Below are 22,417 nucleotides of genomic sequence, written 5' to 3'. Positions count from 1 at the left end.
ATCATGATCGTAACCCAAAATGAATAACCGTTACAATTATGGAACAGATACCAGAATCCATCAACTATAACCGATACACCAGCCTGTGCCAAAGAGAATCTTATTGGATATACCAGCTCAATACTCCTACTTCAAATGGACTCAATGAGATGATAGAATCATATTAAAAACGAATGCATTGTGCGATGAACCCTTCTTTTGTTTCCAGATCCATTCACCAGCATTTCTTTTGTGTTTATTTAACTATTTTATTATTATTAATAATATGCTTTTTCCTCTCTCCTCTTCCTTATCGATTATTCCTACATAGAATTAGGATTTTTGCTTTTCTGTTACCACTTTGCCCTTTTTATTTAATTTTTTATTTTTTATCCTTGATTTCATTCTTGCATAACCATATGGGATGTACATGGGTGTGTATTTAGGCATGTGGAGGAATGGATGTTGTGTACATGTATATTTCTGCACATATATACATACACACATATATATATATATATCTGCATGAACAGTCAGGGATGGCCCACAATAACCTGTTTTTTTTTTTTTTATTATATATATATATATATATATATATTTATATATATAGCACTAACTCTCGGTGGAGCTGCTGGTTTAAGCGGGCTTGTTACCTTCACTCTCCTTCCCTCTGTTTTACTGGCACCGGGTCTAGGGGTTCCGTTGAGTTTACCTCTGGACGATACACGCACCAACACTTGAGTACGTTTTCAATGCTTTATTGAACAATTTACTAAGGAAATAGCAGGAAAGAGGCAGAAGGGAAACTGCAGAAGAAACTCAAATATCTTCTTGTAAGGTTCTTGACAAATGTCCTGGTAGAATTTGGATATTATAATAGAATGCGCTCCCCTCATGGGACACACTCTTTGCTCGCCTGGATAGGCCTCTCTCACTTGCCTAGCAGCCAGTACGTAGCACGAACAAAAGTCTCTGCCACAGACTCGTTTGAGATAAACCGGTATGATCCTCTGCCACAGGATGTATTGTTTTTTTTCTGCGATGAACGTCAGTCACAGTGCTTGAACCTTTAAGCCAACCCGGCAACACTATGCTGTATAGTTACTTTTAGGATACGTCCTCCAACCGAGTCACCAGGCCCCTCTCCAGACCAGCACGCTGCATGATCCTTCCATGACGGGTCCTCCACTGGGATCTCCTCGGTTGTCCAGCTTCCTCCCTTTGGATAGACAACTCAGGACCATTCCTCGGCTGCTGTGGCAGGCCCCAGACAAGCTTCTGGGCCCACCCCTGCACCACAGCGACCTGGGCCTCTGGAACGGAGGACCACGAGATGGCTTCTCTAACGCATACCTGTCGGCCAGGAGGGCCAGCAGGTGGCTGTAAAACGAAACCCCACAATATGGCGTCTCCTCCCATAAATACCCTCGCCCAGAATGCATCTTGGAGGACCACCTCCACCGAGTTGTCTCCGGGACAGAAGAGCATCCATACGATTAGACACGTTGCATTTCCAACACTGACCAGTGATAACAGCGATACCCACCGGTCAGCACGGAAACACACACAACGTCAGCCAAGCTGGAACAGAGGCAAACCTAACCTATTTAACAAACAAGTTACTAAATTTACCTAACATATATATGTCTAATATATATATTAACAAACTTTTACAAAATTCTTTTACTGTTTTGTAGATTTGTATAATTTCCCCCCATCAGGGTACACACTCCTCCCAACACACCTCCACACAATCCATCCCAGATACTCCCTCTGGGAACCTAGTCCGCCTCCACATCTGTCAAACCCAAACCACACCCACCTGTCAAGTTCAAATTCAAGTGATCAAGCCACCACATTTTGGGGTAACAGAGACTCCCCCCCCTTCCTCAGGGCTGCCAGAGAAAAATAAGAGTGTACAGAAACATATATATAGAAGAATGTAAGTATGTAGAAAGGAGGTTAAAAAATAAAAATCATTTACATAATTGTATATCAGAACATCCTGTACATAATTGTATTTTAGAATTCCTGTGGCACCAACTGCCTTTCTCTATGCTGTCTCTGCAAACACATCAGACATTCTCCATTTCGGTCAGTATGATCCCCCACCAACTGTCCCTCACACCATTCTCTCCAGCCATACACTACCCACCCCTTTTTCTCTCTACCACCCCGCCAACTCATCTCCTGCTCCAGTCCTGTCCTCCACCTCCGCTGCCCGACCTGACCATCCCTCTCCTGCCAGCTGTCACAGCAGACCATCATTTCTTCTCTCTCCCGATACCATGGGCCATGGCTTCCCTGCATTCTCCCTGCATTCCCCTCTCCCTCCAGCCCTCCCTTCCTCTACTGCATGATCGCACATCCACATAGCTCCCCGCAGGCTCTCACCCACTATCCACCACCGCCTCTAGTCCATTTCTCAGTAGCCTCTTCAAACCCATTTATGTTCCCAGCGCTTTCACATTAGTCTCTCCTACACCCCACATAAATCTCCTATCCCATGCCCCATGCAGAAATAGATCAGAGGCCCAATCTAGCTTATCCAGCCACCTCCCCCAGCCACCGTCTGGCACATCCTTCTCCCCGCTTCCCCCTCTTCCCCCCGTCAAAGTCCCCTTTCTCCCACCCCCACTCCAGGTCCTTATACCCAACTTCCCCCCCCATTCCCTACGCCTTTCTCTCCACCCTTCCACCTCCCCAATCCCCCTCCCGTCCTATGCTGCCCCCCCTTCCCAATTTTCCCTTGCACTAACACCGGATTGACTCTTTTTATACAGATTTCGGTGTCACAGACACACCTGTTTGGGATCCTTCCCCATTCACCACAGCTAAAAGACTTTTAACAGAAATAGTGTGCAGATATGGTGTCCCAGAGGTCATGGAGAGCGATCAGGGGCCGGCTTTCACGGCCTCAGTAACCAAGGAGATATGGACAGCTTTAGGTAGGGGTCACACTAGCTTTCCACACCCCATACCGTCCTCAGAGCAGTGGGAAGGTGGAAAGAATGAATAGCACAATAAAATCTAGAATGCTAAAAATGTCTCAGGAAACGGGAATGAGTTAGCCAGACAGCCTACACATTGCCTTTGCCATTGCCTTATTCAGTGTTAGGTACACTCCAAGGGGAAACCATGGTCTGTCATCCTATGGGATATTGTTTGGTTCAGCCCTCAGTCTAGGTTGTTATTTCCCACAACAGTTGCAGCTCCAATCTGATGTATTAACTGATTATGTGACTGTTTTATCTCGAGAATTAACCCATATCCATTCGGAAGTGTTTTCTTCCATTCCAGATCCTGAGCTAGATACAGGAACGCACAAGCTGGTTCCTGGTGACTGGGTCCTGGTAAAGAAGTTTGTGAGGAAACACACCCTTGAACCCAGATATGATGGTCCTTTCCAAGGACAACTACCACATCAGTAAAAGTGGCTGGAAGGAACTCGTGGATACACGCCTCTCACTGCAGGAAAGTCCCTGTGCCCGAAGAAGAGGCTGAGGAGACCAAGCCATGATCCTGTTTATCCTTTTTGTTGTGATTTTTGCTCAGGCCCAGGAGGTGGCCATCAAACAGAAAGATGGTATAACTCAATTCTGGTATAACTCATCCAATACACATGTTGCCACTTTCATATCCCCTTATAAGATACTTCCAGGTACTGATTACAGTGTCCGGTTCAATGAGAGAGCAAAAGGTCCCATGACTGTGTATGTAGGTGTAACTGACACCTACTGGGGCAACAACTGTGATTATTGGGGAGCAGTGGGTTGGAACACTGGGGATGAAAAATGGGAAGTCACTCTTAGATAGAATGACAATCAACAAGCACACAGATCAATACTTCACCAAAGAGTTCAGACTGACCATTGAGAATCCCAGCCCAGGAGACAGTGGGACCTATGTATTGGGCCTATGGTGGGGAAATGGGTATTACGGTTTTGGAAAACCTTTCCAACTGAAAGACATGTTCAATAACCCAGAGTGGACAGTTCCCCAATCTACTGAACTCGTGTATGTGTCAGTAATTTGCTTCAAGTGTGCACACTTTTACAATGAAGGCTAATTTGGCCAGGGGGACAGAAACAAAAGTACTGAACGGTTCTGGTTCAGTCCAAAACATTTGGTGCCCAACAAGCGTATGCGGACCGCAAGATATACATATTCATTATTATTATTAAAGTATAAGCTTTCAGCTGGGTTATCTATATAAGGGATCTATATAAGGGAATAGCAAATTATCATAGCTAAATAGGGTGTCTTGTTTCCAGTTCTTAAAAAAACAGGCGCAATCTTCTTTAACTTGTTCTTAACTCTCGCAGTTCTGTTCCACATGAAGGGGGAGGGTAAGCTGGCAGACATCTAATTGAATATGGTTAAGGCTGATAGCAGAGGCTGAAGTAAGCACTTATATCTATATGGTTATATTGGAAATAGGCATTTCACCATAACACTCATATTCACATCCATTACACAGCAAAGGTTACTAAACTATTTTTCTGGTAAAGTATTTTTCTGATGAACCCTAGTCTTGCAGAAGCCTCCTTGGGACCAAAGTGTTTGGCTTACTGACTCTAGATATGGGTCCCAGTGGGGCTCCCAAGAAGACGTACGGGCCCCAAGGGGAAAAACGGTTATATACATTGATCACTGATTACATTATATTAAGAAGCAAAATGGCTGACGGATCATTTCCTGTTTGCAATTTCTCTAAGGAGAGGATTAGAGCAGTTTTGAGAGGCTATATAAACTAGTTTGACGTCTGACACTAGAGGACCCCTTGATAAGGTCCTATTGGACAAAACGCATAGGGGAGGAGACACTAGTGCTGATGTCAGGCCACTGTCCGATACTGGGTCGGCAGTGGCACCCATTGTCATATGTTTTTATGATTCATTTTATATTGGCTTTTAACATACAAATCCAATAAATACTACACTATAGAGACTTCATCTGGTTTCCGGTGAGCTATATTTACTACAGCTACATCTGGGAGGTGCAAATTGCTGAACAACCTTCCCCACAACAGATGGTGGATCTACACTGAATGCGTGTTTACTGCTATAATGGCAGCCAGCTTTTCCGGTGAGTGTCCATTTCACAGGGGTGCGGTGGATGATTCTGGAGCACTGTACTGGATCACCTCTTCACTTTTCAAGTCACCACCAATTTTTTTGTGCACATCTTGGCACTGAACTATTGTGCTTTCACCAATAAGTTTATATTGCTGATCCTATCATGGGACTGTGCATTTAAATCTATATTTTTTACTATATTGTTTTTTTATTGTTGATTTCCATTCAAGATTGGACTTTTTTTTTTACTTTAGCATTTTTTTCTCTTCAAAGTGCTGTCTATATATAACACAGTAATCACGTTTCATCAATTCCTGTCAGTAATTTCAAGAAAAACTCGCCACCACTCAAAATACCACCACTGCGCCACAGGACAGAAAATCTATCTAGGAGCTGCCACTTTAAAAGAAATCAAATGAGAGCTGTATTTTAACCACTTGTCAGAGAAAAAATATATTTATGACAATGTGCAAAAATAGTGGCGCTAAATAGCGCCACTATTTTTTCTCATTGTCATATATATACTTTTTCTCTGACAAGTGGTTAAAATACAGCTCTCAATCACGTTTCATCGCTGTTTATTTACTTTTGGCAGAACACACTTTTTCTTAAGAATATTTATAAATTTGGTATATTACTTATCTGTCAGCTGCCGCCCCACCACAGCGCAGAGATACATCTTTTTTATTTCATATACATTATATCACCATGATATAACAGTCATATACAGTGGATATAAAAAGTCTACACACCCCTGCTAAAATGTCAGGTTTCTGTTATGTAAAAAAATAAGACAAAGATAAATCATTTCTGAACTTTTTCCACCTTAAGGCTCTGTTTCCACTAGTGCGACTTTTCATGCGACTTGGGACTGAAAAGTCGCATGACAAATTGTTTCCCATGATTTCCAATGAGTACCGTTCATATCTGTGCGACTTCAAGTCGCAGCGACTTCAAAGTAGTCCCTGCACTACTTTGGTCCCACTTTGATGCGACTTGAGGTCTATAGATACAGGCATTGCTTCAAATCGCGGTAAAAAGTCGCGGTAAAATCGCGGTAAAAAATCGCGGCAAAATCGCGCGACTTTGGGGACGCACTAGTGGAAACATAGCCTTAATGTGACCTATAAACTGTACAACTCAGTTGAACAACAAACTGAAATCTTTTAGGTGGAGGGAAGTAAAAATAAAAAACTAAATGAATATGGTTGCATAAGTGTGCACACCCTTACACTAATACTTTGTTGAAGCACCTTTTGATTTTATTACAGCACTCAGTCTTTTTGGGTATGAGTCTATCAGCATGGAACATCTTGGTTAAACCAAATTGTACACACGCTGCGCTTATCAAAATAAAAAATAAGAAATTTCCACTAAAATATTAATAAAGTGATATTGTGCTTAACATATACAAAATCTATTAATACTATACTATACGTTAATGTGCAATAAATTTCAATGAATGAATAAATAGGTAAAAGTGCTCCAATAAGCCTGTGTATTGCAAATATTCCACAAAGCTTGTGCAATTTTCAAACATTAATAGATAATTCAACACAAACATCCATGCGATTTAGTGTTGCATCCAAGCATATCAGTACTGCACCTATGCAATATGGTGTTAGTGCAATGTTCGAACAATAAAAAGTTAAAAAATACAAAAAAATGCATCCATGCGATTTGGTGCTACATCCATGTGATTCTATGCAATTTAATGCTGTGTTGCTGTGCAATGATTAAATTAACAGTCCGATTTAGTGTTGCATCCATACATTTCAGTGCTGCATCTATGCAATATGGTGTTAGTGCAATGTTCAAACAATAAAAAGTTAAAAAATACAAAAAAACGCATCCATGCGATTTGGGGGGGCATCCGTGTGATTCTATGCAATTCAGTGCTGTGTTGCTGTGCAATGATCAAATTAACAGTCCACAGATCTTCCACAATCCATTCATGTGTTATGGTGAACACAAACTAAAGTGCTGTGCACTCATACAAGTGCTCCCCCCCAGGTGATAGCCCCTCACCTTAGGGCGTGCGACCTTGCAATTAAGCTTGGTCAGAATGCGCCTTAGAACCTCTCTGGGTTCGATGTTATATGGAGGGTCCTGGATAGATTTGCACTGGTGCCTCTGTTCCTCACAGCAGTCCCGTTTGTACCTCAATATATCAACATAAAAAGGACTTCATGGTGCAGTATGTACTAAATTTATTAAAATCATAAACAAATCCTGCAATGGATACTCACAGTAACAAGGCACCACACTAAAACAGCAGAGACGAACGGGCAACAGCGGCCGGTATGGGGTGGCGTGCTAATCTGTCCCAACAGGTTGTATGTATAACGTTCCGTCCTGTCCCCTTCCCCTACGCGTGTTCGATACAAGGGATATTCCGTATCTTTATCAGGGGGTGATTAAAAGTCATGGACCATGGCTTTATGAACTTTATTTGGGGTTAATCAGAGGCACATTAAATGATGGCAGGTGTGTACTGACTCCTATTTAACATGAGTTTGAATGTGATTGCTTAATTCTGAACACAGCTACATCCCCAGTTATAAGAGGGTGTGCACTCTTATGCAACCATACTATTTTCGTTTTTTTATTTTTACTTACCTCCACCTAAAATATTTCAGTTGTAAAGTTTATAGGTCACATTAAGGGTGGAAAAAGTTCTGAAATGATTTATCTTTATCTAATTTTTTTTTACATCACAGAAACCTAACATTTTAACAGGGGTGTGTAGACTTTTTATAGCCACTGTACATCTACTATTATTTTTATGTCCTTTTAATACATCAGGTGACTCCATAGGCGTGCGCACAGGGTGTGTCGGGTGTGCCTGGGCACACCCTAATCACCCCATGTGCATTAGCATTATCCAGAAGCAGCACCAGGTGGGTGGTCGGGGGTGCCAGTGGCCAGTGTAAATGCCACCATTATGTAAAAGTCTAGGTTCAACTTTAGGAACACGTTACACCAGTATTTAGGGTGTACCATAATATGCTCCCAATCGACTGCCTCCCACCACCAGAGCCCCCTTCCTGTGACAGAAGGTGGCATTTATGTGTGTTGGAACTTTGGGGTGCATACCCTAATGCAATAGGCTGCGCACACCTATGGGTGACTCACATTACTTTTTAGGATGCTAACTTTAATATAAGCTCCTTTTATCCATTTTATTGTTTTTCTTTACTTTCGCTTTTGCAGTTTTTATCAGCTTTTTGAGTACTATGCAAAAAATATATATACATGTATGTTTTTTAAATACAGTTTTCATATGCTTCACCTTTATAAGGTTTTCCGAAAAACAATTATGTAAATTATTATTATTTTTTTTGAAACCTCCATATTTACATTCTTCTATATATATGTTTCTGTACACTTATTTTTCTCTGATAGATAGCCCTGAGGAAGGGGGAGTCTTTGTTCTCCCAAAACACGTTGGCTTGATCACATGTCGCTACTTAAAAAAAAAAAATTTGCACAAATTCACCTTCCAACTTGCATTTCATTGGATATCGTGTGCTCCCCGTACGTGGCTAGGCTCCCAAAAAGTGGTATCCCCATACTCAGGAGAAGCACCTAAATGTATTTTGAGGTGCAATTCCACATATGCCCATGGCCTCTGTGAGCAATATATCATTTAGTGACAACTTTTTGTAAATTTTTATTTTTTTTTGTCATTATTCAATCACTTGGGACAAAAAAAATAATATTTAATGGGCTCAACATGCCTCTCAACAATTTCCTTGAGGTGTCTACTTTCCAAAATAGGGGCATTTGGGGGGGTTTGTACTGCCCTGCCATTTTAGCACCTCAAGAAATGAGATAAGCCGTCATAAACTAAAAGCTGTGTAAATTCCAGAAAATTTGTAGACGCTATAACTTTTGTGCAAACCAATGAATATATGCTTGTTGACATTTTTTTTTTGCCGAAGACATGTGGCTGAATACATTTTGGACTAAATGTATGACTAAAATTGAGTTTATTGGATTTTTTTATAACAAAAAGTAGAAAATATTGTTTGGGTACAGCATTGCATGACCAAGAAATAAGCAGTTAAAGCGACGCAGTGCCAAATTGTAAAAAGTGATCTGGTCAGGAAGGGGGTATATCCTTCCGGGGCTGAAGTGGTTAAATAGGCACTTAAACCAGCCTAGGTGACCAGACTATTCAGCACCTACAACCCTACAATAATACAAGGTACTATACAATACACATTATTATAAGCAAAAAATATAACATCTCACAATAGTTCCATAAGTTAAAGTGTTCACAAGATTAATCTCATCTACAAGAGATGCTCAGACAGACAGAAACAATAGAACAATGGAAATGACCTACTTAACAATAAACACATAACAAACCCCACCCCACCTCAGACTATCCGGTAAAAAGTCTACAACCTTCTATGAGACAAACTCCTACAATATTCCAGCAGTCTGAAAAGGTGGTATTAATTTACCTTCGTAGATTTCTTAAGGGATATTGTTGATAAATATTTCTGTCCCAAGTGAAGGCGCCTCTCCAACTTAGTCTGCAGGAGGGCAACCATATTCCCTCTGACCATTAACCTGTACAATATTCATATTACCTCTTTCCATCTACTCCAGAAGGGCAGCTTTATTGTCCTTATTCAGAGAAGTAACCCAAACCACACTCTCAGCATTCATTATTAAAGAATGATCTGCTCTCTCCCTGGGCCGTAATCAGTGGGTAGCAGGCTTGCTACCAAGTCCTCTCCAAAAGCCCCTGTCCTAGCTTGATCTGTCACAAATCTCCAACCCTAAAAAATGACCCTAAATATAGGAAGTCTAGGTTACCAACATTGAACCTAGTTGAGTACAAAGCAAGTTTTTGCACAAAGTACAACAGAGTTTGAGATGCAGCTAATTTTTAAGAAAAATTGGAACATCCAAAAGCAGGACCCTATTCTAAGGGAAACTCTTCCCGGCTAGATCCAAGATTATCTTTAGGAGACCTAAGGATCTAAGTGGCATGATTGCTCCTAGTAGAGTCAAGTAAACTGTCAATAGTCAGGACCCAAACCAGGGGGTTTGCTATTCGACCAAAAGGGGAACTATAAATGCGGTTCAAGGAATTGCTGTGCATGCAAGTTAATGTGGCATCGAAAAAAGAGAGTCATGGGGACAGATGGTAAAAATACAATTATGCAATTCATTAATTTCAGTACCCAATATGCTATCTATGGGTTGATCTGTTCATATGGACTACTCTATGTAGGCCGCATGTTTTGATCCCTAAAAGTCAGTTCAGGGAACATAAACACAACAATATAACCAACCAGACTGCTGGTTGGAAGCTAAACAGTGGGGACCTTGAGTGGAGAGTGTGAACAAGTTTTGCTTTTTGCCTGCTGGTGATTGCTGGGTTGCATTTTTCGGTTCTTTTTGGGGCTTTTCCTTATAGCTTTTTAACACCTCTTTCTGTCACTTTTTAAACAGCTTTTTTTTTCTCTTTGCTTCCTTTAGCCTACTAATTTAGGGTAGTAGTTAATTGGTCACAGATGCTTGAGCTCTGTAGAGCACATCTGAAATTGCCAGACTGCTGGTTGGAAGCTAAACACTGGGGACCTTGAGTGGAGAGTGTAAACAAGGTTTGCTTTTTTCACTGCTGGTGCTGGGTTGCATTTTTAGGTTCAAAATTTAACCCCATTTTTAGGTTATTTTTGGGGCTTTTCCTTGTAGCTTTTTAACACCCTTTTCTGTCACTTTTTAAACAGCTTTTTTTTTCTCTTTGCTTCCTTCAGCCTACTAATTAAGGGGAGTGGTTAATTGGTCACAGGTGCTTGTGGCCTATATAACCTTCTGTAGAACTCATTGTGAGCCTGCTCATCTTTGAACTTGCTGGAACTTAGACCAAGTGGAACTGGACTAAGTGGTGCGTTAAAAAAAAAGAGAGTTAGTGGAACTGGACTAAGTGGAGAGTTAAAAAAACAGAGTTAGTGGAACTGGACTAAGTGGTGAGTTAAAAAACAAGAGGTTGTAACAGGGGTCAAGTACCTGTGTAGGGTGAGTGTGTACCTGTGTATTGTAAGTACATGAGTGCTGCGAGTGTACAAGGGCTGTATTGAGAAGTAGTGTCAGGTAGTACCTGTGTATTGTGAGTACCTGAGTGTTGTCTGAGTAGTGTGTGTGGATCGTTATTACTTGTGTATTGTGTGTGTGTGCACGTTGGTCAGCGAGTGCACGTTGGTCAGCGGGTGCACGTTGGTCAGCGAGTGCACGTTGGTCGGCGAGTGCACGTTGGTCAGCGAGTGCACGTTGGTCAGCGAGTACCTGTGTATTGTCTTGTTGAGTAGCTGTGTATTGTCTTGTTGAGTACCTGTGTATTGTCTTATTGAGTATTAGTGTCAGGAAGCTAGTTGTTAGGTAATTTGGACAGGGTATAATCCCCAATCCTCATTAAATTAGTAGATATGATGCCCGGTGGGTGTGGAGATGCGACTCGGTTTACATCTTGGGGCATGTATGCGTTCCTTGATCATCCGATCGAGGAGGAATACTGCTGTGCAAAATGTAAGCACATTGATTCCCTGGAAGCCCAGGTTCTGAATCTGGGGAAGCAACTGTTAGCACTAAGAAGTCCCTTCATACTAAAGGAGAGCCAGGAATGTACATGGCAGGTGCCAGCAGGGGCCAGCACCGAGGCAGGTAGAGACAAAGAAGTGCAGGTGTTCTGCCATATAGTGTCCTCCTATCGGATAGTGTCCGCTCCGTACTGCGCAGGCGCAGCGCTTGCGCAGTACGGAGCAGAAGGAGATGCCGAAAATGTCCGAAGTTGATCAGCTGACCATCAGCTGTACACGGCGCTTCGGCAGTTCTTATCGATGGCTGTGTAAGAGGGCCCCTCACGAGCTCGCTTCGCTCGCCACGCTTCGGGCACGGCCTCGCTGCGCTCGGCAACTATATATTCTCACTCTATGTCCACTTGGATAGTAGGGAATGATCCTGGACATAGGGTGAGAATAACAGCGCAGGCGCCGTGTACAGCTGATGATCAGCTGTTAAACTTCGGAGACTTTCGGCGTCTCGTTTGTCCTCCGTACTGCGCCTGCGCAGTACAGGGAGGACACTATATGATAGGGGACTGTATTTGACAAGACACCGGCACTAGGAAAGAGTAGATGGGTGACAGTCAGAAAGGGTAGAGGGAGAAGTGCCGGAGAGGCTGATCCAGGGCTGGAGCATCCCAATAAGTACGCTCCATTGAGTGACATTGGTGAAACCAGTCAGGGATCAGCACTGCTGGAGCTGAGGAAGTCTCCTAGCTGCCGGGGGAAGAACTCCTCCAGTGAGAATGGGGGGGAAGTGAAGGGAAAGGAAAGACAGATTCTGGTGGTAGGGGACTCAATTCTTAGAAGGACAGAAAGGGCAATCTGTAACAAAGACCTGAAGCGCCAAACTGTATGTTGTCTACCGGGCACTTGGGTTCGGCACATCATGGATCTCGTGCCAGAAAGGCAGATGGAGAGGGATATTAGGGAAGTAAACAAGTGGCTGAAAAGCTGGTGTAGTAAGAAGGGGTTTGGGTTCCTGGAGGACTGGGCCGACTTCTCAGTCGATCACCAGTACTATAGAAGGGATGAACTGCACCTAAATGAGGAGGGTGCAGATCAGCTTAGAGTAAAGATGGCCAAAAAGTTAGAGGGGTTTTTAAACTAGGCGACGGGGGGAGGGCCCAGAGGTAGACATAGTCAGCGCTGAACATATTCCAGAGGGTAGTAATGGGGGCATTATTGGTAGGTTGACTAAAGCACATAAACCCAAGCTAAGTATAGTAACAAGTCCTAGTTGCAATCTGGGAACATCCAATAGAGGATAGTATGCGACCGGTCTAAACTACGTGGCATGTTCACCAATGCCAGGAGCCTGGCGGACAAGATGGGTTAACTGGAGATACTGTTGCACAAGGCTCTAGACTGAGTATTTCACCAAAAGTAGACCACAATGTTGCCATCATGCCTAATATAAACTTGTACATTGAGGGTCCCCCACAATTGGGTTGGGACTTTAGGTTCAATAAGTTTTTATTGCATATAAAATAATTTTCCAAACGGAAGATGAATACATTACCAAGACCAGATGCTCGACATCGGGCAAACTGACTTAATAGGAAAGGAACATACATAAGCAGAAAGGTGCAATATTATGCATTCTGTCGTCAATATGTAGATAACTTGGTGTCTCGACAGCTTTCAGAGCTTTTGCTGTTAAATTTATTAACAAAAATTCCTGAGATCTGGACGCCCCAACGGGATCTTGCTGCGTCCAGATGTCAAGAAACTAAAAATAAACAGACAGGTAATATAAAAGCCAACAGCATATATACATTGGCATGTTGTCTAGTATGCTGGGTGTTTGAGAAAATTAATACTGAAGATCAGAATACTTTGGGTTACAAGTCGTGGCTATAGATAGCCACAGGGGCTGAGGGTTGGGACTTTAAAGGCAACTGGATATAATAGAAAAGGCAATAAATCTAAAAATAAATATATTTTATTGTTGTGTCAAATTTAAAAGAGTTAGTGCATATGACTATTGCAACTGACTCATTAGTAACAGCAATGACATAAAAAAGGGGGTATCAAAATACAAACAGATATGGTCTCCTCTTTAAGAATGAGAAAAAAGCAAAAATATCAATATACAAACAAATATGGTCTCCTCTTATGAAAGAGAAAAAGAGCCTGATGCATTTCAGGAGCTTGTCCTTTCTTTAGGGGCTTGTTATATGTGGAGACAGATGTGCATCTATAAGAAAAACGCATTCATCAGAGTTGAACAATGTGGGGACAGGAGATAAGAGGAGCATCGGTGAGGCAAACAAGGCAAGCTGACCATGAACAGGCCCACAAAAAAAAAAAAAAAAAAAGGGACCATAAAGGATAAGAAAACAGTGAAAGAGTAAATCAAAATAATAACCCGATACAAGAACTGGACGTGTTTGCTGGTAAATGTTCGCTGGATAAAATTGGACAAGAAGCAAGTCCAGAAAAGAAGATTGAAGTAATCCACTATGGTCAGGCGATATAAGGTAGCACTCAATTGATGTATGTTGTATGTGACCACAGCTGTGCGGTGTAGCACTGAGCAGTGCCCTATCATAAGGATTTCAAGTTAACCTATGGTATACCTGTGTGATCAAAAAAAAGATTTTAATAAGTATAATACACAAGCTTTCCTTCAAAAAGGAGAAAGCTATTCATCTTAAATAGACAAGTGTGTTTAATCTAAATATCAAAAATATATTTTGAAACAATCAATTATATATAAATTATATATTTAATCTTAAATAGACAGGTCTGTTTAGTCTACATATCAAAAATATATATTGAAATAATCAATTACCGTATATACTCGAGTATAAGTTGAGATTTTCAGCCCTTTTTTTTGGGCTGAAAGTGCCCCCCTCGACTTATACTCGAGTCACTGCCATCTGCCTACATGATCAGCGTGTCATGCAGGCAGACGGTGGCCAGCGTGTGCTATTACTATTCGGCGGCCAATTACTGTTCAAAAGCCGCGCTTCCTCCTCGTCTGTGATAGGCAGTCAGTGTACAGCCTACCATGGACATTCTCTCATCCTTGTCCGTTGTATGAGGATGAGAGAATGTCTGTGATAGGCTGACTGCTGGGAAATGGAGTTTTCTGCCTATCATGGACGAGGAGGAGGCGCGGCTTTTGAACAGTGAATGGCCGCCGAATAGTAATAGCACACGCTGAACGGTGCAGAGCGGCACATGGAGGCATGCACAGGACACAGGTACATATACACATGACACATGCCCATATACACAGGACACAGGTACAGGACACATGCACATATATACATGACATATGCACATATACACAGGACACATGCACATATACACATGACACATGCACGTATACACAGGACACATGACACATGCACAGGACACATGCACAGGACACAGGGAGGTATACAGCTGCTGATGAGCATTGTTGACCCTCTTTTTCCACTTACAGTAGCTGCTGCATTTCTCACCCTCGTCTTATACTCGGGTCAATAAGTTTTTCCCATTTTTTTGTGGTAAATTAGGGCCTCGACTTATACTCGGAACGACTTATACTCGAGTATATACGGTATGTATAGACTATATATTTCCAAACGAAGGATAAATATTCTATAAGGCTTTAATATATTATTAAAAAAAAAAAAATTGTACTTATAGAGCGGAAAAAATTTCTATATAGGATTGATTGTTCCTTAACCATGGTATAAAAAGACCTTTAAGGGGTTAAAGCATGCCATAATAATGTGTCCAATGAATAGTGGTAATACATAAAGTATCAAGTGCCAGTGGGTTTAAACTTGTCATACAATGTAGTGATCAAGGTACATACCATAGGTTAGGATCAGGGTAAGTGTCCAGATTACAGAGTCGCCATCCCATCAGCAAACGGCCTGAATTGTGACCGTGACGATGCCTGGCTTTATATGAGTGTAAAGAGTCCACTGCGTCTGCGTGGAAGTGTATGAACAGCTGATTTGTATCAGCATCGGATCCCTGGGAGTGTGTGACGCCATATGTCACAACGGGGGGGTGGTGCCGCTTTGACAACAGCGCGTGTGTAATGCTGTTTGTGCGCGCATCATACTAGATGGGTATATTGTGCGTGCGCATCGTAGATGGGTAATGCTGTGTGCACGCACATCGTACTAGATGGGTATAAAGGCCTATTGAAGGAGCAGCCGCTCCGAGCGCGTAGCCTATCCAGTGCTCTCCCACTGCCTGAATCCTCCCTCTATGTGAGCCCTCCCCCTGGAGTGTACCCGGAAGCTGGAAGCCGCTGAACGGCCCGTGACGTCACGCACACCCTCTGTGCGCTCCACGCCGGCCCCAGCTTCCCCCTGATGGCCACAGGACGAACCACCTGCTGAACAGCTTCCCCTGCAGCCTTACACCGCTGACACACCATCCAGACTGGAGCCCGAGGAACTCACCAGGATTACCCATCTACAGATGAGCCTGTTTAATTATGTCTCTTGTAAGTGTTTTTTAACTTTGTGTCATTAAAAGTACCTACTAATGCTGCACTCAGGTGGCGCTTCCTTTCTTCACCCTCTCTTGCATATCACAGAGCCAGCTCTCTGAGGACAGCAGCTGCCTCCTAGATCCACTGCTCCACCAACCCACTCCACATACTCTGAACTGTCAGATCCTTATTAACCCCTGGACTGCCAACTTTTTAGCCATGTAACCTACTTTACATGCTCCGAACTGTCAGACCCTCATTAACCCCTGGGCTGCCAACACTTTAGCCTTGGACTATATGCCTGGCCAACCTGATTAATTCTGATTACTGTATGCTGTATATGCGCTTTAAGTTATTATTACTTTTATATATTGTGCGCGCATGCACAGTGGAAGTTATCGGCACCATTGGAGAGCCGATGCCGATCGGAGGCTGTTGTAATGACCAAAAGGGGTAAATAGATCCAAAGTGCGGCTGCGTGGTGACACCGCACGGTGGATCTATATCACTACAGGAAATTTCTCCTATGTAAAAAACTGCCATGCATGAATTGAACATCAAGATTATTTTGGATTAGCCAATGAAGAATATAGTAAGGTTTTTTTGTATGGATCCAAAAATAAAAATAAAAATAAAATTAAATATAAATATATAAATAAAAAAAATAAAAAAATTGAGCGCATGGCCAAGTTGTCTTCCTCTACTCAAGGGATTATTCAGTTATTGATAGGACGTGGGCGCTTCACAGCGGGGCCCCACTCTGTTGAAAATAGAGAAAACAGTGCCTAAAGCAGTCCCTGCAAAATGATGTTGTCTGATTGTATTGGATGACAACGAATGACACACAACACAGACAAAAACAGTAGAGCATCACTTTTTACAGAGCATGAATGAAACCTCCAGTAGTATCCCAATAACATATCTTTCTCCAAATTACAAACTTTTCTTATAATATTCATCTATATGTAATATAACAAAGCACAATTCTGTACAGAACATGAAAAGAAAATTCAGGCAGTTTGAATGTCATAATACATATCACTAGGGAACCCCCCGGTTCGGTTCGCACCAGAACCCGCGAACGGACCGAAAGTTCGCACGAACGTTAGAACCCCATTGACGTCTATGGGACTCGAACGTTCGAAATCAAAAGTGCTCATTTTAAAGGCTAATTTGCATGGTATTGTCCTAAAAAGGGTTTGGGGACCCGGGTCCTACCCCAGGGGACATGTATCAATGCAAAAAAAACTTTTAAAAACGGCCGTTTTTTCGGGAGCAGTGATTTTAATGATGCTTAAAGTAAAAAAAAAAAAGTGAAATATTCCTTTAAATATCGTACCTGGGGGGTGTCTATAGTATGCCTGTAAAGTGACGCGTGTTTCCCGTGTTTAGAACAGTCCCTGCACCAAATGTCATTTTTAAAGGAAAAAATCTCATTTAAAACTGCTTGCGGGTTTAATGTCATGTCGGGTCATGGCAATATGGATGAAAATCAGTGAGACAAACGGCATGGGTACCCCCCAGTCCATTACCAGGCCCTTTGGGTCTTGTATGGATATTAAGGGGAACCCCGCACCCAAATTAAAATAAGGAAAGGTGTGGGGCCACCAGGCCCTATATACTCTGAACAGCAGTATACAGGCGGTGCAAACAAGACAGGGACTGTAGGTTTGTTGTTAAGTAGAATCTCTTTGTAATTTTGAACATTTTTAACGTGTTTAGCTCCAGCCAAAAATTCTTTTCTAAGCTTTTTGGAAAACATAGGGAAGGGTTATCACCCCTGTGACATTTGTTTTGCTGTCTTTCCTCCTCTTCAGAAGATTTCACCTCACTTTTTTGTCCCAATGAAAAATGTTTTTTGAAAATTTGGGTTTTTTTGTGGAACAAGGATTGGAAAGCATCAGTGGAAAGGAGAAATTGTTTTCCCATATTAACTCTTACAGGAGAGAATTTCCCTTCCTAGGGGTAGATTTCATCTCACTTCCTGTTGTCTCCTTCCGTTTGCAAGTAGGAGTCGTTTGTAAGTTAGATGTTTGAAAGTAGGGTCCTGCCCTATATACTCAGCAGAAATTTGGGCCTTAGGTGTTGCTGTGGCCACAACACTGTAAGCCCTCACAGGGCCCTGCTGTGAAATATTAGATCAAGAATTGTAATTACATGCCCCTGTTGAACAGGAGCTGAAAAATTAGGCCTTAGGCACTGGTGCTGGTGCCACAACACTGCAACCCCTCACAGACACTCTAGTTGGAACGCAGGAACGAGCCCTGCTGCAAAGTATTGCTTCAAAAATTGTAATTACACGCCCCTGTTAGACAGGGGCAGAAAAATTGGGCCTTAGGCACTGGTGCTGGTGCCACAACACTGCAACCCCTCACAGACACTCTAGTTGGAACGCAGGAACGAGCCCTGCTGCAAAGTATTGCATCAAAAATTGTAATTACACGCCCCTGTTAGACAGGGGCAGAAAAATTGGGCCTTAGGCACTGGTGCTGGTGCCACAACACTGCAACCCCTCACAGACACTCTAGTTGGAATGCAGGAACGAGCCCTGCTGCAAAGTATTACATCAAAAATTGTAATTACACGCCCCTGTTAAACAGGGGCTGAAAAATTGTGCCTTAGGCACTGGTGGTGGCGCCCAGAACCAAAAATGTTCTTACAAGCTATCAGCGTGATGATTGAGGAGGAAGAGGATAATTACTCAGGGATAGTCACTCAGCATCAGCATAGGCAGTCTTTGAAGGGATCTGAGATTTCAAAAAAAATTATTCGGTTACATCAGCATCAGGTGCTTGGTAGCTGGTGGTGATCCAAGACTCATTCATTTTTATGAAGGTCAGCCGATCGACCGAGTCGGTGGACATACGCACCCTGTGATCGGTTACCACGCCTCCAGCAGCACTGAATGTGCGTTCCGAAAGAACGCTGGATGCAGGACAGGCCAGTAGCTCAATTGCATACTGTGCAAGCTCTGGCCAGTGATCCATCCTCAAGACCCAGTAACCCAGAGGATTTTTGGTGGGAAAGGTGTCCAAGTCTGATCTTGCCCCTAGGTATTCCTGCACCATGTAAAACAGACGCTGGCGATGGTTGCTGGAACCGATCATACCTTGGGGCTGCGGACCAAAAAATTGTCTGAACGCATCGGTCAGACGGCCACCTTCTCCACCGCTCCTTCTTTGACTGACCGAAGCCTCAGCAACACGTTGTCCAGAAACAGGAGTTTGTAACCTCCCAGTCTCTGGGAACGCGTTGCACAGACCTTTCTGCAAGGCCTCCCGAAGATGTTTCATCCTCTGCTCCCTCTGCGATGGCAAGATAAGGTCCGCAACCTTACCCTTGTAACGTGGATCAAGGAGGGTTGCCAGCCAGTATTGGTCCTTCTCCTTGATACCACGAATACGAGGATCCTTACGCAGGCTTTGCAGGATCAGGGAGGCCATGCAGCGTAGGTTTGCTGAGGCATTCGGTCCGGAGTCCTCTGGGTCACTAAGAACGACATGGTCCGCAGCCACCTCCTCCCAGCCACGTACAAGTCCATGTGTTTCTTGGGACTGATCCCTTAAAGACTGCTGCTGATGCTGAGTGCCAGGCTCCACCTCCATACTGACACAATCTTCCTCCGCCTCCTCTTCCTCCTCGTCCTCTTCCTGTGTGATCGGCGGGCACGCAGGAACACTGTCTGGATAAAGGGGGCCTTGAGAGCTAAGGAAGTCCTCCTCTTCCTGCCTCTGTTCTGCCTCAAGTGCCCTGTCCATTATTCCACGCAGCGTGTGCTCCAACAGGTGGACAAGGGGGACAGTGTCACTGATGCATGCACTGTCACTGCTCACCATCCTCGTGGCCTCCTCGAATGGTGACAGGACAGTGCATGCATCCCTGATCATGGCCCACTGGCGTGGGGAAAAAAAAACCAAGCTCCCCTGACCCTGTCTTGGTGCCATAGTCGCACAGGTACTCATTGATGGCCCTCTGCTGCGTGTGCAGCCGCTGCAGCATGGCCAACGTTGAGTTCCACCTGGTGGGCATGTCACAGATTAGGCGGTTCTTGGGCAGGTTAAACTCCTTTTGGAGGTCCGTCAGCCGAGCACTGGCATTATATGACCGGCGGAAATGCACACAGACTTTCCTGGCCTGCCTCAGGACATCCTGTAAGCCCGGGTACCTGCCCAAGAACCGCTGCACCACCAAGTTAAGGACGTGAGCCAAACAGGGCACATGGGTCATTTGTCCCTGTCGGAGGGCAGAGAGGAGGTTGGTGCCATTGTCGCAAACCACCATTCCTGCCTTAAGTTGGCGTGGCGTCAACCACCTCTGAACCTGCCCCTGCAGAGCTGACAGAACCTCTGCCCCAGTGTGGCTCCTGTCCCCCAAGCACACCAGCTCAAGCACCGCATGGCATCTTTTGGCCTGCGTACTTGCGTAGCCCCTTGAACGCCTACGGAGCACCGCTGGTTCCGAGGAAGAGGCCATGGAGGAAGAAGAAGAGGAGGGGGTGGAGGAGAGAGGTGTGTCACAATCAGCATTTTGGAGGCGTGGTGGCGGAACAACCTCCAACACTACTGCACCTTGTCCTGCATCCTTCCCAGCTGCCAGCAGACTCACCCAATGCGCCGTGAAACTTAGGTAACGTCCCTGTCCATGCCTGCTGGACCATGAGTCAGCGGTAATATGCACCTTACCGCTGACCGCCCTGTCCAGCGAGGCATGGACATTGCCTTCCACATGCCGGTAGAGAGCCGGAATCGCCTTCCGTGAGAAAAAGTGGCGTTTGGGTACCTGCCACTGAGGAACCGCACATTCCACAAACTCACGGAAGGGGGCAGAGTCTACCAACTGAAAAGGCAGCAGTTGAAGTGCTAGCAATTTTGCCAAGCTAGCATTCAACCGCTGGGCATGTGGATGGCTGGGAGCAAACTTCTTTCGGCGGTGCAGCAGCTGGGGCAGGGAAATTTGCCATGTACAATCTGACGTCGGTGTACCAAAAGCAGATTGCCCACAAGTACTTGGCTGTGACACACCTAATTCTACACCTTCATTCCTCTCACTGCAGGTCTCAGAGAGGACTGAAGGTCTAGTGGGGTTGGAAATCTCAGCTGATGAGGAGCAAGGAGAGATCCTCTTTGTTCTTTGGTGTGGGTCTTTTAGATACGCTTGCCAACGAACTGCATGGCAGGTCAACATATGTCTGGTCAAGCATGTGGTACCCAAGCGGGAGATGTTTTGGCCACGCGAGATACGCTTGAGACATATGTTGCAAATAGCAGCGGTGCAATCTGATGCACTCGTCTCAAAAAAGGCCCACACCAAAGAACTTTTTGAATAACGCGCAGAGACTGCAGCGCCCTGCACATGTGGAGCTTTGGGGTGTGATGCAGTCAATGTGCTGCCCTTAGGCTGGCCCCTGGAGGGCATCCTGCCTCGTTGGTGATGTGCCGCCGCCTCCTCCTCCTCCTCCTCCTCCTCCTCCTTCTCCTCTCTCCTATCAGGCACCCACGTTGAGTCAGTGACCTCATCATCCCCTCCCTCCTCATCACTGGAGCAAACCTGGCAGTATGCTGCAGCAGGGGGAGCATGACTGCCAGATTGCTGTCCTTCTTGGGCACCCCCTCTGTCCGTGCTCATGTTACTGCCTTCATCGAGCTCAGTATCGTCATCAGAGCCTTCCAAACGCTGGGCATCCTCCTGGAGCATGTACCCAACACTGTGGTCAAACAGTTCGAGGGAATCCTCATGAGGACATGGTGGAGCTAGGGAAGGAGTCACTGATGACATTGAGCTGAGGGAAGAGGCCGCTGCTTTGCCAGACAAAGCACCCTGGGCATGGGTGAGAGAGGATGAGGAGGATGAGGACGGCTTGGTCATCCACTCGACCAAGTCTTCCGCATGTTGCGGCTCAACACGGCCAGCTGCCGAAAAAAAGGCCAAGCGTGTCCCATGGCCACGTGCTGATGAGGATGCACCGTCTCCACGACCAGCACTAGACACAGAGCCTGCTTGCCCTCTCTTATTGGCTTGTGACTGTCTGCCTCTCCTTCTTGGCCTTCCAGACATACTAATGGCCTGTAGCTGCACTAAGCTGGGATAGAACACCTGTAATTTTCTTCAAGTAGCTTTATATACTGTAACCAGACAAGCCTGCCTGTCAGTAGGAAGATAACAGGAACGGATCTAGCTGAACACTGTGAGCAGGACGCACTGTACTAAATGTAAATAGTCTAGCTGCCTGACCGTGGTACTAATAGGATCAAATAGAACACCTGTAATTTTCTTCAGGTAGCTTTATATACTGTAACCAGACAAGCCTGCCTGTCAGTAGGAAGATAACAGGA

At 44.3% G+C, this 22,417-nt stretch overlaps 1 protein-coding gene across 2 annotated transcripts in view; it reads right to left on the bottom strand.

The window, feature by feature from the left end:
• Positions 1–15,841, bottom strand: part of LOC141110706 (galactoside alpha-(1,2)-fucosyltransferase 2-like) — a 49,815-nt gene extending 33,974 nt beyond the window's left edge. Inside the window, exons 1-2 of one of the 2 annotated variants that reach the window (XR_012236324.1) lie at positions 15,453–15,841; positions 13,941–14,220 (exon numbers count right to left, since the gene is read on the bottom strand). The gene's annotated coding sequence lies outside the window, so the exon portion shown is untranslated. Of the gene's footprint in view, positions 1–13,940; positions 14,221–15,452 lie in introns of those variants that run through there. The other variant, XM_073602231.1, reaches the window with a different exon arrangement.
• Positions 15,842–22,417: the final 6,576 nt, after the last annotated feature.

The sequence above is a fragment of the Aquarana catesbeiana genome, linkage group LG10, assembly GCF_042186555.1.
Source record: "Aquarana catesbeiana isolate 2022-GZ linkage group LG10, ASM4218655v1, whole genome shotgun sequence".
Lineage (NCBI taxonomy): Eukaryota > Metazoa > Chordata > Amphibia > Anura > Ranidae > Aquarana > Aquarana catesbeiana.
Note: the sequence above shows the minus strand (reverse complement) of the source record. Positions and strands in the feature narration are given on the sequence as shown.